Source organism: Eutrigla gurnardus, assembly GCF_963514095.1.
Source record: "Eutrigla gurnardus genome assembly, chromosome: 18".
In the NCBI taxonomy this organism is placed as follows: domain Eukaryota; kingdom Metazoa; phylum Chordata; class Actinopteri; order Perciformes; family Triglidae; genus Eutrigla; species Eutrigla gurnardus.
The window spans coordinates 3,365,844-3,372,090 of record NC_139929.1 but is presented as its reverse complement, the minus strand read 5'-3'; positions in this window follow the sequence as shown (position 1 = coordinate 3,372,090).

The following is a 6,247-nucleotide window of genomic DNA, read 5'->3' as shown; positions in this document are numbered from 1 at the left end:
ATACTGTGGTGAAACACTGTGATGGTGTCATTAAGAAGACGCTCGCAGCCTTCACGGTGGCACTGCAAGCTCACGTTTCCTCCCTCCGCCTCATCACCTCCGTTCTGTCATTTTTCTCCCATATTGATTGATTATTGATCAACGACTGGTTTTCTTTTCAACATTATAATCGATGGCTGAACTCATCTGTTGAAGTGCATATTTATGAGGGTTTTCTATCGATCTCCCTAAATGGCTTCACTGAATGTATACTTCCAGTCGACAAATACCACTTCTACGATAAATGCCCATATTTCTATTGCAAATATGCATTGGAGTGATGTGGTTTTGCAGGGTCTCGCCCCCCCGCCCCCCTCATCCGAACACGCTTTCTACCTCCTGTTCATCTGGCTCAGCTGAAGTAAAAGCAGTGGAGAGAGACAAGCTGCTGCAGTGTGACTTTGCTCCTCTCTCCCGTGCTTTGATTCATTATTCAGCACCCGAGAAGACGTCCTGCAATCCCACAGCAGCAGAGAGAAACACGCATACGAGGCACCGGAGATAGACCAGCACACACACACACACACAGATCTCCTGCAGATATGAATAGAAACACATTAATGCTCATACAGGACGTTTAAAACACACACACACACACACACTGCCCCCTCCTGCCAGCTCCACTGGCCTGCACGCTCCATGGAAATGTTTCGCCTAATGACTCCGTAATGACAGCGACTTATGTCCTTACCATAGTTGATTTGTTTCCTGGGTTTTAAGAGTAGATTATTTCCATGGTACAGACTTAGCGTAAGCCGTTCAGAAACCACAAGCACTGCACTTCAGCCCTGGTTTGGGATTTTAGCCAGGTCTAATCAGATTAAAGCACTGTTCCCCCCCCACCTCCCTCCCCGATCCTCGTCTCCTTTTTTTGAAACAACATGCCACACTGCTCTCTCAGTCCTGCTACATGAGCCCCGAAGAAGCGGGCCAAAAACAAATTGCTTTTAGTGGCGGTTGACAAGTAGTTGTGTAGAGAAAATAAAAGGTTGTTTGGAGCAGATTAATTCTCCTTCACAGGAGAGGCCGGCCGCCGCGTGCATTCTTCTTCTTCTCGGCGACGGGGGGAGAAGATAGCTTTGACGGGAGGAGCTCATTGTTACGGACTTAGCCAGGCCGGAGGACACTTTGTGAAAGAGATGAAGAAAAAAAAAGAGGAAGCTATATCCAAATCTAATGCACGGTAATGGCATGTCGCTATGGTAAATTCAACTTGGTATTATCCCCACAGAAGACAACAGCAGATTCAAAAAACCTCAAATCTGCTCCTCCAGTGAGTCCAACTAATAACTTGATGTTCTGGTCCCGTCTCATATCCCCCCCCCCCCCCCCCCGTTCTGCAAACCAACGTTGAGCAAATATAATTTCAGAGATATTCTGTCCTCATTAGTTTCACAGTCATATTACAAATAGAGGGCGAGGGAGAAACAGCTGTGGAAATACATTTCTAGTGGATAATGATGTATCACGCCTTTGGACTTGAGTGGTTTTGTTCTTGCCTTGGTGGTTTATGGGGGGAAAGGAGTCCTGACTTCTAACCTGTGAAGGGTGCTCGCTGGCCTGACCTGGATCCTTCAGCATGAATTAAGTGAACAATGGAAGAGCCGGCTGAATGATGGCTCCACGCGCCTTTGTGCCTCCGTTATAAACCACTCCTAAAAAAAAAAAAAAAGGCCGGCCTAGATGACACACTCTCTAGAAATCGATCACATTTACTCAGCCCCTGGGCCTTCCAAAAGCTGGATTTAGAGCGAAAAAAAGAGGTAAAATGGCAAAAAAAAAAAGAGAATGAAATGAAATCCCCTTTGCATTTAAAAAAAAAAACAGAATGGAACAAAAGTGAATGAGGGCGGGTGGAGAGAGAGAAATGGTCGGCCCAGGTCTACTTTGCAGACTCTGATGCGCAACCATGCGTCAAATTTCATCAGCAGAGCCCTATTGATTTTTAACCCTGGAAATATAAGACTAGAGAAGGCGGGCGCTGGAATATCCATGGATGTTTGGGTTGGTTATCTGCGCCTCTCTCCCCTTCGCCTCTGCCTCTCCAGAGCGTGAGCGAGCCGACGCTGCCTCAATTGTCTGACAATAACGCGGCTAACGCCGAGGCCGGGGCTCCACAGACATGACGGCGGATTGAAAACCTTGAATCCAGCGCGAGGGAAAACTCAATATTCCTATTGTATCCACTGATTCCGGTTCAATCAAACACAAACGCAGAGTCGTCGCTAGGCTCGACTGCTGAAACCGATCGTTTAACTTTTCACAGCAAACCTGATCAAACGCCTTGAAGCGGAGCCTGAACGGAGGCTCGCTGCGTATCCGTGGCGACGGTGTGCCCCCTTGGTTTCTGACAGGCAGCATCTCCTGCTAATAGGTCATTCAAGAGCAGTAGATCAGTGGCTCTGCAGGTTTGGATTGTTTCACAGTTTGCTTTCTGAGAGCCGGAGGCGGCGGAGGTCTGTTCGAAGAGGACGGAGCTCTTTAGTCTCCCAGCACAAATAAAGGACTGGGATGCACAGATCCAGTTAGAGCCAGAAGCCTGGATTAAAGGAAAGGAAGTGTAGTTGATGGAAGGCTGCTGGATGTACGAATTAAAGCCCCCGAGTGACCCGGAGGCAGTCTGGGGTTACCCGGGGTCAAGGTGACGCAAGGGTGTCCAGTTATACCGCTCCACTTCCAGACACACGCCGCTCCATCTGCCCCTCGCTTTCCATCACAAACAAGGCGGAGGACGACACGCCACGGGGGGCGTCAGAACAATCAGCTCCCCCCCCCCCTCCAAAAATAAAGGAAAGTGATTTCATAAGGGAGTCCTATCAGACCTCCACGTGCCGGGGTTATCTGTATGACAAAGCATCTTTCCCCCCCGTTCTATGCATTTTCATGAGTCGACGGAGGGGAGCGGGCTGAAAGAGGAGGGTGGCGGTTGGTGACCTCGGGGTCAGGGGGTAGAGGGCTCCAGCTGGCCACACCACCTCCACATTGACTGATTCCACATCCACCCTTTTGTGTTGGGCGCGTGCCCATTGTTCTGCGGCGGCATTAAAATGCATGGATTCTAGTGAGCCATTTCACTGCTAGTTGACCCTATTAGTTAAGGTGGATACATAAAACATGAAGTTTAGCATCATTAGATATATACGCCGATTCACTTAAAGGGGGGGGGGGGGGGGTGATGACGACGAATATGGCGACTGTATCTAGAAGAAGAAAAAAATGCTCGGTATTTATAGTGCGATCAATAAAGAGAGCAAACATCGTCGGTGGAGGTGAGCAGATATATTTAAACAATAAACGGAGGCTTGAACGCCTCTGGAAACGCTTTGTGCTCTATGGAATCTCCAGGCAGCCTATTGTAGGTGCCACCCTGCCCCCACTCTCCACTCTATTTCCCTGCTCTGCACGCTTCTTACACACACACACACACACACACACACACACACACACACACACACACACACACACACACACACACACACACACACACACACACACACACACACACACACACACACACACACACACACACACACACACACACACACACACACACACACACACACACACACACACACACACGCTGCATCGAGCAGGGGGGGACGAGGAGGAGAGATGAGGTGCCGATGCTCTGTAATTGAGGGGGCAACCCTGTCACAACTGACCTGAAGGAGACGCCGGGATAAAACTTATTCCATTTTCTCTCCGCCATCCCGGGCCTGACAGCCTGCCGAGCCCCGAGCCTGACAGACCTAACTGAGGGCCGTCGCCCTTTCGCCCACCTCTCTCCCACAAGCACATAACACCCATTTCTACTTTGTCTTCTTCACTCGCAGTTCGACGACTTCTATCGGAGGCTTCTCCGCACCGCGCTGACAAACACACGTCGCACTTTTTTTTTTCTTCTCTCTCTCTGGGAAATATATTCACCTGACGAGATGAAAGGCACGTTCACTCGCGACTTCAATTTCATCATCCGCCACAATATATCTATTTTAAATGTCTATTATCTCAACAAGGCTGGGTTTTTTTTTACTATATCAGGGCACGTGAATGTTTTGTTGGAACAGAAATGACAGCGATGTCTATTTTTGAGACACTCTAATGCTTCCCTAGTAAAAAAAACAAAAAAAACAAAGTACCAGAGCTCATCACCAGAAGCGCATCTCCCGAAAAATGGGGCTGATGCAGTGACGGATAAAGAGGAGTATATTTAGACCCAACAGTCCCTGCCCTTTGTGTCTTCCTGATTTGTTCTAATATGGGAGTCTAATCCAGCAAAAGCAGATTATACATGTATTAAATTCCTTAAATTTGCAGGATTTTTTAATACCACATTTGCAGAGGAAATGCAATGGAAGCAGCTTACAAAACATAAACCTCCCCAAACTGTTTCTGTGACGCAGTAAATGGGTTGAGACATGCGAGGAGAATGAAACATTAAATACAATATATATATATATATGATGCTACACTGATGATGATTCTTTGTGAGGAAGAAGGAAATGTTTAACCCGCGAGGCAGAAACAAAGTTAGATTGCAAAGACTGCTGACATGAGATACACTGTGTGTGTGTGTGTGTGTGTGTGTGTGTGTGTGTGTGTGAGTGTGTGTGTGCAATGTGACCTAAATACTTGCACAAAAAAACAAAAAGGCTTTCCGACTTCACTTACGTAACGTTACTAAAATCAATACACGACCACTTTGCCGTTTCCATCTTCTTTTGCTGCTTGCGGATTTCTCCGTCTCATAAAATAAATAAATAAATAAACCCTCGAGTGGATTTAGCCTCGAACGGGAACATGGAAGAGGCAAAACGGAAACAAGGTGAGTCTCTGCCTTCCTGTAAATATATAAATATATAAATATAGTTTCGCGTCAAAGGCTTTTCAAGAAATGTATAAATAAAATTCACAACGACCTACTTCATCAGCCACGTAAAGACAGATAATTGAAATGAAGATGATTTTTTTTTTACATCATCTGTAAGTCATGTGTCAAGCGAATACACACACACACACACACACACACACACATAATGAAGGCCTCCACATAATACACATAATTCAGCGTGTGACCCGGTGAGCGTCCTCTCAATGACAGTATGGCCGCCCCCACAAGCCGTAGCCCGGCCGCCATAATGACACAATGTACCCATCTGCCCTTCAAACCAACCCGGCAGCACGAGGCTGACCTGTGTGTGCGTGTGTGTGTGTGTGTGTGCGTGTGTGTGTGTCCCATCTGCCCTTTCAGCCAGGCAAGCAGCATGAAGCTGACCTCTGACCCTTAGGATTATGGTCTCACCACATGCCACTGAGCATGGTGATGAGATTGACCTATGTGGGCTGCTGTGTGTGTGTGTGTGTGTGACAGATATCTGACAGCACAAGATCCACACACACACACACATGTACAGATTAAATAAGCCCACAGGTAAATAAAGTCTCTCTGCATGAGTATGTTGTTAAATGTGTTGGTATGAAGAGTGAAAAGCATTCAATGATGTCCAGCAGTGTGTGTGTGTGAGTGTGTGTGTGTGTGAGTGTGTGTGTGTGTGTGTGTGTGTGTGTGTGCGTGTGGGTAAGTTAATACAAGTACTTCTCCAGTGAGCGATCTAATGCGGGTCTGAGGACAGCAAGCCATCCTGAGCTCTGACACAACCAATCGTGGCAAAGCCAGCGTGATCGCCTTGGCAACCCCTGTCACCACATAGTTTATCCGGAGCATCTTCCAATCAGGGAGCACCACGGCCTTTCCAAGCCCCTCCCCCCCAGGGGTGGGGTGGGGTGGGGGTGGGGGGTTGCCAGCCGTTGGTGCAGAGCCTGCTGCATGAGCGGATGCTCTAATCTGGATGCAGTGAGGAGAGGATCACTAATCCCAGATTATGGCTCTCTGGGATTAAGACATGCTGATGCACAGGTTTGCACTCACCTCCAATCCCCAAACCTCTCAATCTGGCCGTCTCTCTTGGTCGGGGGGGAACCTCGAACCTTAAAAGGAGAAATACTCCCGGCGTGGTAGCCGTGGCGACGGCGTTGGTGCCTGAACATCAGGCGTGTTGGGCTGAATGATTGAGAGCTCACCTGTTTGACGTTATAGCACAAGTGTACACAGTGATTTGTGGAGTGTGGAGGCTCTGAAAGTTTCTCTCCATCACTGCTATGTGACTGAGCACAAGTGACTGTCACATCAGGGGGGGGGAGGGGGGTA